This window comes from Ornithodoros turicata, chromosome 4, assembly GCF_037126465.1.
Source record: "Ornithodoros turicata isolate Travis chromosome 4, ASM3712646v1, whole genome shotgun sequence".
In the NCBI taxonomy this organism is placed as follows: domain Eukaryota; kingdom Metazoa; phylum Arthropoda; class Arachnida; order Ixodida; family Argasidae; genus Ornithodoros; species Ornithodoros turicata.
This window is the reverse complement of record NC_088204.1, coordinates 27,932,710-27,944,841: the sequence shown is the minus strand read 5'-3', so window position 1 is coordinate 27,944,841 and position 12,132 is coordinate 27,932,710. Positions and strand designations below refer to the sequence as shown.

General features: G+C 46.4%; 1 long non-coding RNA gene across 1 annotated transcript; it reads right to left on the bottom strand.

Annotated features, from left to right (window-relative positions):
• Positions 1-8,392: 8,392 nt before the first annotated feature.
• On the bottom strand, positions 8,393-11,732 carry LOC135392874 (uncharacterized). The gene is made up of 5 exons (XR_010422274.1): positions 11,675-11,732; positions 11,490-11,555; positions 10,933-11,412; positions 8,526-8,623; positions 8,393-8,447 (listed from the first exon to the last, which is right to left on the bottom strand). It is a non-coding gene; the product is annotated as an uncharacterized LOC135392874 (long non-coding RNA).
• Between the last annotated feature and the right edge of the window lie 400 nt (positions 11,733-12,132).

Here is a 12,132-nt window from a genome sequence, read left to right as displayed (position 1 = left end):
TTTTGCTACACTAACTGAAACTGAAGCCAATCTGAATCTGAGCTGCCAATATTGCCGCTGCAGCTGCCAATGCTGCCCAGTATATGCCGAAATCGGTGTAGGGTCAAGAAGTCAATGCCGAGGATACAATCGTGAGCCAGAGCGATGCCTGCGACGACGAGCACCAAATGTTCTGCTGAGATGTCGGCCACAGTGATCTCTACTGTGCACGCACCGCGTACGTCGAGGGCAGCGCCGTTAAGGGCGCGCACATGAGGGGCGCCGGACGACAAGGCCGCACGTCGACCTGCAGGGAGAGTGGCCCAGAATAGAGACGGCAGAGCCAGTGTCAACAAGCATCGTTACCGGCGTGCGTTGGACGAGGGCTTGCAAAACAGGAAGGGCATGTTCATGCTGCTGCGGGCACAGTGATGGTGTTGAAGGCGAAAAGGCGGTGGCCCGTGTTGTATCTTAGTGCAGTGTTATCCGAGGGCCGGTGCGGATAACACGATCTAGTTTCCCCGCCGCGTTGGGGCCCGGTGGGTGTTTCGCCGGTTCGGGCAGTCACGAGCAAAGTGGCTCGGCGATCCACAGTTGAAGCACCTCGAGAGGAGGTCGTCGACCTTTTTGGCCAGTGCATCCAGCTGATTGGCTATGTCATCTACACGTTCGTCAAGCGTGGTTATAGGGCGTGACGCCAGCGTAGAGTCCTGCACGGGCCGACTTTTCCGGGCCCGACCCGGCCCAGTCGCATCGAAAAATGGCCTGGCCCGGCCCGGCCCGGTGACCCAGTGACTAGAGCCCGGTCCGGTCCGGCGTCCAAGCAAATAGAGCCTGGCCCGGCCCGGCCCGGTGACCCGGCGAGTAGATCCCGGCCTAGTATTTCCAGCCGCGACGTACGCGTTTCTGGCGATTATCAAACAAATTTATAAGTAAATTTATAAGGAGAGAAGACAAACATACAAGTGATGGTGGTTTAACACCGTAACCGCACGAGACCAAATTAAATCCAGAACGCACGTGGGCATGGGCGTTATCGTTACACTGTCAAGATTTTGCGGAGGTAGAGCATGCTGTCGACAAACTGCTTCTCCCAGTCCCTACCCCTCTCACCAAGCTTTGCCAAAGTGATTGTGAAATATGTGAGGAGTAAGGAGCAATGTAAAGTGGCTTGGAGAATGTTCTAGAGGATCGAATCATATGCATAATGCAGTATCCTTTGCTTGTATTTGCAAAATATGCACAGGAATGACGCAAGCGCATGATGATATGAACTAATGCATCTCCATTGTGTGGAATTAGCTGCGTGGCCCGGCCGGGCCTGACTCTCTGGAACATATTTGTCGGCCCGGCCCGGCCCGCGGTGGTGGCGTATTTTAACGGCCCGGGCCCGGCCCGGCCCGCGGTGCTGGCGCATTTTGTCGGCCCGGGCTCGGCCCGGGCCGGAGGACACAGCCAATAACAAGCCCGGCCCGGGTCGGGTCGGGGGCCCGTGCAGGGCTCTACGCCAACGTGCTGCGTGGCGGCTGTGTGACTGATACCGCAGTGGTTGTGGCGGTGCAGAGGGAAGAAACTCGAACAGCGAGCGCCAGAGCATGCGTCTGAGGCTTCGACAGGAGTACTTTTTCTCGTAGGGGGGACGGGAGTCTGATGACAAACTGGTCCCGTGTCATCGCGTCGCCAGCTTCCTTGGGCACATCAGGATATGCTTTAGCGAAGAGATCCAAGAGATCATAGGCGTACACATCGTAAGGCTCACCAGGAAGATATGCTCTAGGACGGAAGGTAAATCCCGAGTAGCCGGTGACATGCATTTGGCAGCGAGTAAAGTCCTCAGGGCAGTGTAGTCCCGTGCGTCGTCGGTCGGGAGATGAGTGAAGGCACGGAAAGCCCTGCCACGAAGACAAGTTGGTAGATACGCTGTACGTTTGGCGTCAGTCCAACCATTGCTGTGGCGCATGTGTCGAATTTGCCTAACCCAATCCGTGAAATCGCTGGTACCATCATACGGTGCTGAAAGGACGATCCCGGGAGCAAGGGAGACGTTGTGGGCAGCCGGCGTAGACATCTAATTTCACCGCTGCCACCAACTTGTAACAAGTAGAAAACCCTTTAATTCACAGTTAAACGACCAGCCTGAGCTCAGGTTCGCGAGACGAAGAACCAACACACGAGCCGTGCTTCTCGGCCAGTCCTCATCTTCTTCCGTTACACATGTACCCATTTCGCAAAAAAATCTCTGCAGGACACGCAGGAGAGATCTTGGTCATCCTGGTGCAGGCTATGTTCTGGATTAGATGCTGGTTGAGCAGGAAACCTCTTCACCACAGGCACACGATCGGAAACATCACTTACATCTGCATTCACAGCTGCAGTGAGCAGGGTACCACCTGTACTTAGCAACGGCGATATCACAGAAGATGTCATATGGTGAAGAAATTCTGCATGGGTCTTAAATTTCCTGAAAGCTATCCTGTCGGATGTTAGTATGGGCTTCCCAGTCTCCTTTTCCAGTTTGAAATTCATATTCTCGATACGGCCTGGCACCAAATTCCGTCTCGTTCCACGATTCCATGTTGCACTTGAGTCTGTGCACGCTTTGCCAGTGAGGCCCTTGCGAGTGGCAAATTCAACCTTCCAAAGGAGGGCTCTTGCAGAAAAAAATTACCACAAATTACCAACCCACCCATTGTTTAATTGACAAACACCCTTGGGCATGTGTACAGTAGAAATGTCCAGTCCTATTTTTTACGTAAAATACACACCGACCCACGCAACATTTAAAACATATTTTTTTCAGATTCCATCATAAGAAACATTATTTTAAAGTGTTTTAAATGTTGTGTGTGCCGGTGTGTATTTTACGTAATAAATATGACTGTTCGTGACATTTGGACTGTTTTTAGTAAATGTCCAGTCCACAGTAATATCAACAACACACTGAGCACTATTTCACTAAGGCTTTATGAAAGTTGCATATATGTATGTAGAGCTCCAGTATGGTGGCACAATTATTAAATGTATAGATTTCTGACATGAGCCTGCAACAGAGATTTTTCAGCCACTTCGGTAATAGCAACTAGCATCCGTGGCTGTTAAAATGATGGAACGCTTTCAAGGGTAACCAACGATGCACTGTCAACAAAGAAGGGTCATGCATGTGATACATATATGTTGAGCATAAATCTCGGTGTTGTAGTGGCAGAAAAATAGATGTAAATAAAATCCATTTAGTGGCATTCATAACAGCAGCTGAGTATCACTGCAATATGCTACAAGCCTAGTATTACCATTGCCGGTGGTGTTGCAATTAGCAAGCCACTGTATTCCTGAACTTACTGTCTATGAAATGCTCCCCTTACCTATGTGGCTGCATACTTTGGTTTGCCCAACCTTGCAGGTGCATGATCCTGTATGAATCCTACAGTGTGACCCAATGCAGGCCCACGCCTCATATGGCTTACTGTTCTGGGACTGTGTCACGCTACCCTTTACCCTAGGTGTCACGCTACCCTTTATGTAGCATACACTGTCAGAGAGCTGGTGTATAAGCAATGTGCCAACCTTCCCACTCACAAGGTAGTTGTAGGACTCCAAGCTTTTCAAGGCTTGCACGTCTTCGAGATCACATGCTTTTGTCTTTAGCAGGTGGTAGGTTATGTGATTTTCCTGCAGAGGGGGCCACAGTTTCATATCATCCTTCCATTCCTCACTTGGGACTGATGATGGGAGCGGCAGTGTCCAGCTTCCTAAAAGAAATTTGCAACATTCACTGGCATGTCACACTAGCATGCTACGAAATAGTACGAAATCGCAAATGGTGGTTGGTGTGACGCTAAAACTTGTTTTCGCCGGCCCGCGACCACGTACGATCGCTTTGCTTGTTCAAATTCGTAAATAAATACAGCTGTTTCTTTCGGGCTTCTTGATCAGCACCGGCGAATGTCCAATGTTAGAACAGGAGTACGGAAAAAGGATCTGCGTCTTCCTTCTGGCCATGAACTCCCACAGTTGACCCGTCTTGACACGCTTCGAAAGTAGTTGTAGTTTGTAACAAAACTGATACTTACCAACAGAAACATGCTGCGTTGCACTTCCCATTTCCATGGACATGAGGTAGGTAACATGAGACAAGCTTCTTCGCAGGAAGACGCACTCAGAAACAGAGGGGCAATGAACGCCGCGAAAAGCCGAGGAATAACCTTTTTTCCGCAGTCCCCGCATTTGCGCCCGCATGGTGGCGCCACCTCCGATTGGAAAATGGCAGCGCGCGCAGAAAAGTGAAAATTCTGGTCTATATTATGGACTCTATGGGGAGTTGCGGAGAGCTGGCACTGCCAAGCCTGTCTCTCAACAATGATTGCTTGGAAAGTGGAACCCTCACTGCAAGGACAATTCGTAGACTATATAGGCATCTAGGCACGGTTGCCTTCCTGATCCCAGGCAAAAATCTGGAGTGGGACCACTTCAAAGTGGTTTATTGGACAGGTCCCACTTTGAGTGTGGGACCACTTAGTGACTGGGACCAGTTGAAAGTGGAACCAGTTTCACGATGGTCCCACTTGAAGTGGAACCAGTGAAATTGATCCAGTGGTCCCCTCTGCTAAGTGGTCCGAGATCCGACCACTTAGCAGCTGGGACCACTGAATGCATGACCGAAAATAATGCGTAGAAATGCACATATTGCTCAAGTAAATACCGTTTATTCTGGTAAAAGCATACACTGAGCAGAAAGAAATAATCAATACATCTCTACATGTACATACTATGTAGTATAGTTCTGATCACTCACTGTGTCTAGACAAGGCATATGCCTGACTGTGCGATGCACTCACGGACCACAGGGAACTTTCGTTCGTTGTCCACCTCACATCTTGTATTTTCTTGGAGAAGATGACACAGGACACTCCTGTTTTCCATGCACGTCGTGACGTACACCCCCTTCCTCTTCACCATACGTTCGGAATCTTCTTATCCTGTTTCCCTTCAAGTTCCTCCTAAGTTTCTAAAATGAAACATCTAATTAATAGGCATCAAAACATCACGGTCATCACTCATACCTGCAAACATTCGCGACGTGCAGTCCGATTGGCGTTTCACAGTGCGTTCTTGCCCCTACGCCGTTTACGTCTTCTTAGCGTCAAAACTCTTCCGGGAAATCGACAATGTGATGGATAGGAACCATTGTCATCGCATTGTCTTAGAAAGCGCACTAAAACACACGCAAATACTGCACAGGAGATATACTATCCTTGCGACGGCAACTGAGGACAAAACGAACTTCCTACGACACGTCCAAGTTCCAACTGCCACCTGCCCAGTGTTGCCACACAAACATCAACAAATTTATCTGTAGATCCGAGCCCGAAAAATCTGTAGATAGAGCTAAAAATCTGTAGCCACTCAAAACTCAGTTTCTTGAACGTTTTGCCTTCAAATCCGGAATGTCTGCCTGCGTCTCTAAATTAGCGGAAGATCAAGGGCTTATTTGTTATTTCGTTCCACTGCTGAAGACCACAGCCGGAATTTTTTGTTGCGGTGCACTGGCATTACACGTAGGAACTTTTGGTTTGCGATGTCGCATGTTCAAGTCTGCTACAATCCAAAACGATGACACTGCACGTAGATTTTAATACTTTGACATGTGTATCCACAAGAGCTGTGGCGCTCCAATGCAAGAATAACGCATCGCGTGTAGTAGGGACAATTCGCTCGCTCGTCTCACCATCACAATGGTGAGCGAGGATCGCAATGGACCACAAAAACAGTAAAGGTCGATATGTTATCTCCACAGACATAATAAAAGCGTCCATGCGTGACGTGAATTATAAACGTTGTTGTTTCACTTCAACGCCAGTCAAGTCTGTGAGGCAAACTGGTAACGCGCACACAAACACTCAAGAAAACTGATTTAGCGTTGAGGCTCGCCAATAATTCAGACGCAGTAGACGTCCTTCTCCTTCGGCGAGCCCCGCCAGTTTCGTGATCGACGGGTCAAATCCTTGGCGACAGCGAAGCAGTTTGACCCAACAGCATGCGTTTAGTGTGCAGGAGGACAGTTATGGTGGTCGTTGAGAGGCTGTTTCTTTGCTTCGTTGTAATCAAATTAACTGTGGAAAATATTCTAAAAATAGTCAGTGAAACACTCCTTCCCGCGTTCTGCTGACGTTTTTCATCGTTGTCGTTTTGTGCACTGATGCGAACACTGGGTTGACTGACTCATTCGTTGGAGAAAAAAAAATCATGAAATTTTCAGAAATCTCTGTAGATCTGTAGATTTTTCAAAAAGTAGGTAGATCTCATGATAAATCTGTAGGTGTGGCAACACTGCACCTGCCACCCCGCCACTCTCGCTCTCTCCCTCTCCTCTCCTCTCCTCTCCTCCTCCACTCTCGCCGTTTGAAGTTTGAATTTGTAGCAGCCGTGGCGTCTTCACATTGCATAAGCCTCTGCAATCTTTTTCGTTTTCTTTCTTCTAATTATTTAGCTTGATTTTTGTTGTTGAGATGTATTTTTTGATATTTCTCTAGTACTTAATACCTTGTGATGATACTCACCTTCAGATGAGAATATCTGCACGAATTGGAGTTACAGGGATACAGCATATATTTGATCGCAGACGCGTGTAACTGGATAAACAGCAATAAAAAGAGATCATGCATGTGCTAAAAGTGATCAGAGTAATAGATCAAACAAAACCAGAAGGATATATGGCAAGTGTGGACAAGATGAAATCTCAAAGGGGGAAGCTGGGAAGCTGCCCAACTTGGAGTCTCAAGTGACCATTCTGGGAACAAAATGGTACCTGTGAGGCTCCAGCTGGAACTTCTGGAACCATCTGAGACCAGAGTGGTACCATTGATGTCACCAATGTGGAACCAGCCACCCCACTTGGGAATCCAGCTGGGACCATCCACATTCAACTGGAACCACTCCAGGACCATCAAACGTCCAACTGGAACCAGTCCAGATTCAACTGGAACCATTCTGGGACCAGTCCAGATTTTCGCCTGGGGATGGCAAGTCTTTCTACGTTGGCTTCCATGTAGATAGTCACGGCTTCCTTCCTCAGGAGTTGTGGAGAGGAGATCACCTTGTGGAAATTGTCATCAACAGCTTGTCAGGCCTTCTGGTTGTACAACCCCTACGGAACGATAACAAAACCACCTTCCGTGTCAGATTGAATGAGTTTCAGTCCTGCATCACGAAGGGACGAAACGGTGGATTTCATGTTGAAGCGCTACTTACTTCTCGTGCTCTTTGGCAGATCGTCGACGCCCTCCAAGATGCATCAGTCGGCTTTCTGGATATCAGCCTTGGATGCAGTGTAGTGCACCATGGCCAACATTTTCCTCTTGTCGAGAGTTGGGGGTGCACAAAACTTAGGACCTAGATTCAGGACCTTTTCTACGTCGCTGGGTAGGGGAGAGACACCCCGCACAGTAATAGTTTGGTCTGAGAATTGTGAAATGGTCTTGTTCTCAGGGAAGGCTCTGACGTATCTTCTGCAAGACATACTCGGAAACTTGGGTGGCGGCCTTAAGTTCCTGGTGGAAGAGTATGCTGATGGTGTCCAGGAGGGGATACGCGACCACCTGTAGCAGCCTCGGCTGTCTTCAGGCTTCGGAGTGGAAAATGCGGTACAGTCGCTGTCTGTGAGACCGTGACGGGGGAAATATTCCCACCACCACGGATGTGTATGGTGAAATGAAGGCTTGCCTGATGGTGAAGGACAAGAGGAGGGCCCGGCATTTCGTGGCGACAAGTTAACTAGCACACGAAGAAGAATTCAAGAGGAGACAATGAAGCTTAGAGCCCAAATTGGATAAGAGTAACTGAGTTAAGGCAATAGTGTGTGCAAGCTGGTACATCACGAATGAAAAAAAAAAAAACAGTGTGAGAACTGGAGAAACAGACGAAACACGTACACACAGGGACTAACAACTGACTGTATTACTCATCTCCGAAGGCGAAGACGGGAAGAATGAGGAAAGTGAAGGAAACGCACGTGAAACCAGGTCAAGGAGGCTGCTGGGAGGCGTAGATCCGGTTGTTAAGATAAATGATCTCTTTGTTAAGTAGACCACACTGTAAAAAAACTACCGTAAAATTTACGTATATTTTAATGGCAGCTATGTTGCCGGACTTTTCCCGTGAAAATTACGGCCACTTCTGGAGAAGTACTGCCGTTAAATTTACGGTAATTTTGATGTAACCAGAATGTGGGTTTTTTCCCGTGAAAATTACGGTGTCTTACAAAAAATGCAGCCGTAAAATTTACAGGGATTTTAATGGCAGCTATGTTGCCGTCTCTTTCCCGTAATTTTCACGGTCACCTGAAAGAGTCGGCTTTTGGTTGAAGTGTGGAGTGTCATGCAGTAATGTGTGACACAAGTCATAGAGTACAGGATTAAGCATTTATTGTACATACAGAGAAAGGGTGGAAAAATCTGTGAAGTCTGTTGAATCTGCAGCGATCAAAACAACATCTTAGAGTTGCAAAGTACATTAAGTGTATCTGTTTACCAAGTAAAACGTTTTCTTACACTTCTGCTGCTTTCGAAACAATCCCCAGAACTTCTTCGTAGGTTGTGGCTCTGTTCTTCAGCTTGCTGCCCCTGCAGGGCTGATACACAGTATACTCCTGTAAGAAAGAAAATGCAGGACATGTAGTACGACATTGCTACCATTGGAATGCAGCTCCACGTGCACACACATTACACATTCAGTATGGTGGCACTAGTACAGACACCTTTATGGTGGTGGCTGAGTACTTTCCAATACAAGCGAAGAAATATCTTAAGGTCTTATACTGGTCATAAAGACCTTAAATCACTCATATTTGATTTAAATCTTGTTAGACATTGATGATTTTGTGTGGAGTGACTGTGTGAAGACGCAATGATGTTAGAGTGTTTGTCGTTATAGATGTGGTCTAAAATTGTTGTAAAGAAGAGTGTGTTTGTTTACAAAATAGCCATGCTTCACTCATATAATCACAAATGTCACTGAGATTATTCCAGGAAATACATGCCAAGCAATTCAACAGGTAGTTCCAATCACAAGATATGTGTTAAATGAAAGAATCAGCAACGCTGTCAGTGAAGCAAGTATATATTTTTAATTTTGATGACTAGTGCCACGGGGGATGTATGCAGGAATGAGAAGGTTAGTTTACGGCAAATCACTGCACTAATCTCACCGTGCACCAGAGAATTGCACGCCTGTGTTTTTTATATAAAATATGTACCACATAAATTTGCTGCACCCTAATGTCCTTCATACTGACACATGCATGTCCCGCACCTGTACTACTCATCACCGAAAAAAAAGGCAGAGAAAGCACACAATTTCCATGTTGAATCTAACACTGATTTTTTTGTTCCGCGCACAAATCATGATTGGAACAACCTCCCCGTTTGCCTCGCATCCATTTTACCCACTAATCATTTTAAAACAGCATACTGTAATTACGTCGCACCAGTATAACATTTCGTAATCAAAGTGGACTTTCTTTACTACTCAGTTTTTAGAGTATAGTCATAACAAAGAAGCAACTCTGTAATGCTTCTAGCATTCTGGGTGAATAAATACTATGGAGAGCAGAGCACAGCATCGCGGTGCACCAGCCTTACAGATGCTACCACACTTTCTTACTGCTAGGGAGAAACAGAAGCTGGGTGATTTCACGCAGGATCAGGCAGGGTGGTCCGGTCGACCTCCCAATTTTTTTTCTTTCAAACATATATTAAAGCCTTGTCCTTAGGAGGCATATTGGCGCTGAAAGTAGTTGAAAATAATTGGTGGTTATTTTTCAGTGTGATCATCATTCAGATGTAGGCATTTCGACCATTGCACTTCCTACGCAGTTTGACACCACGTATCTTCTAACTATTTGACATATTCAGCTGAATTTTCTTTTCACGTAGTGTCTCGGGTGGGTAGCATTGCATCCTATGTTCTGAGGATCCTAATGTTTGCCTTTGAGGAGATAAAAAATCGCAAAGTTGCCTCATTTGCGACTACATTTGTGCAAGTAGTTGATAATTACTTTTTAACTACATTCAGGTAGTTTAAGTAGTAGTTTAACTACATGTAGCTAACTACTGTCCATCACTGCCAAAGCGTACCATATTTTACAAATGAGGCGACTTTGCGATTTTTTATCTCCTCAAAGGCAAACCTTAGGATCTTCAGAACTTCGTATGCAGTGCTACCCACCCCAGACAATACGTGGAAAACAAATTCAGCTGAATATGTCAAAAAGTTATGAAGATACGCGGCATCAAACTGCGTAGGAAGCGCAATGGTCGAAATGCCCACATCTGAATGATATTGCATTAAAAAATAACCACCAATTATTTTTAACTTCTTTCAGCGCCAACATGCCTCCTAGAGACAAGGCTTTAAAATATGTTTGAAAGAAAACAATTGAAGAGTTCGACTGGACCACCCTGCCTGATCCGGCGTGAAATCACCCAGCTCTCAATATATTCAGATAGGCAGCTACATGTACTAGCCAGAGACCAGTAGCTTTACTCAACGACTTTGTTTCCGACAAAAAATGAGAGGGACACCGAACGTAATCCGCCATGCTATGCACTTATTGCAGCAAATTCTAAGCGGGTAAAAAGGCGCGATTTCAATCGCAAAGGAATGCTAATATTCAAGGGTGGACAAGCAGCATGCCAGCCCAACAAAATACCCTAATTTCATGTGAAGTTATAAGGGACACCAGCTCCTTATGTTCTACCTTTCGAGACATAGGTGTGACATTTAAGTTATGAACACTACAAGCATGTGGTACAGTCACTAAAGAACGGCGGTACAAACGGCTAAATAAAATAAGCCGGAATAATATTAGTTTCTAGTTTATATGTGCTGCTGCAGAGTGAAGGATTGAAACGATAAAGTGATGCAAGACCGACTGATGATAAAAATTGAAATACTCACTCTGTGTCACGAGGAGCCATGTAAAAGAGATGCCCCCTCCTGGGTCTTCTTTCAGCAAGTGATCCAAGGCCATGCGTGTCTTGGATGCCTTTCCACGCAACTTGGCCAGGAAGGATGGTGTGCCCAGAAGTGACCATCTCTGCTGGAACAGATTTTAACGGAACAAATTAGGCAGGCGTCAAGAACACGTAAAACATGTTCAACAATCACGACATCGTACAAGTAACACCACATCGACAAGTACATACGCATATGAAGCACATCATATGTCCTATACGCATGTTCTTAGATCTTTTCACCTAGAATACAAAATTTACAGCACAACGGTTTAGCATTCAGTATCTTGAAGCACCGAAGTGGGACAAAGAAGTAAATCTAACACATCAGCAAGATAACTTACCTCCAGGTCACATCAGTGGGCATATGCGCACGGAGCTTGCTCAGTTTCTTATAGCCGGCAGCAGCTTCAAGTAACGGTGCCTGGAAATAGTACACAGGATCATTTTCCTTTTCGCGTGCAATAAGGCGAAAGTACGCGTCTTCTGGGAATACAGTACGTTTATTTTTGCTCCGCCAGCGGTATTTGAACTTCTAATCTGCTCCGTGAGGCGCCCCCGTTGTGCCTAGTAAGGAAGACGTAATCGTGCAATAATTAAACGTGCGCTGCGGTTTCGGTAATGCGAAATATGATCACAGCGCAATGTGAGATAAGTCTTGAGACACAATAACACTTTTTACATACCTGAAACCCGCTGCATTTGGACACATGGAACTTGCATCGACTTCCCCGTCGCCATTTGCAAACGCCGTCTGTCAATTTGAAAATGACGTTCGCGATGACGATGTGTGCGCCCTTCGCTACCGTTGACTCTGCAAATGCCGCCGACGCGGCAACACTGCTGCCGGCAACATTGCGCGCTGCAGCCTTGTTCTGTTTCTTTTTGGCACGAATTTTTCTGTCCGTCATGCTGTTCCCAGCGTAAGTAGCCTTTGTAATGAAGAAGCTGGCAGTGTAGGCTGGGCCCCAGTGTCGTTGCGTTTCTGTCGCTAGCTACACGCTGCATAAGTGTACTTTGTCATATTAAATATCCTGAACAGTAAACGCTCCCGTCTGTTCGTGTCTGTTTTTCATGTGTTCTAGTCTTTAGAGCACACGGTATGCTAAGCCATGATATTCACTGTTTGTAAGACATCCCGAGG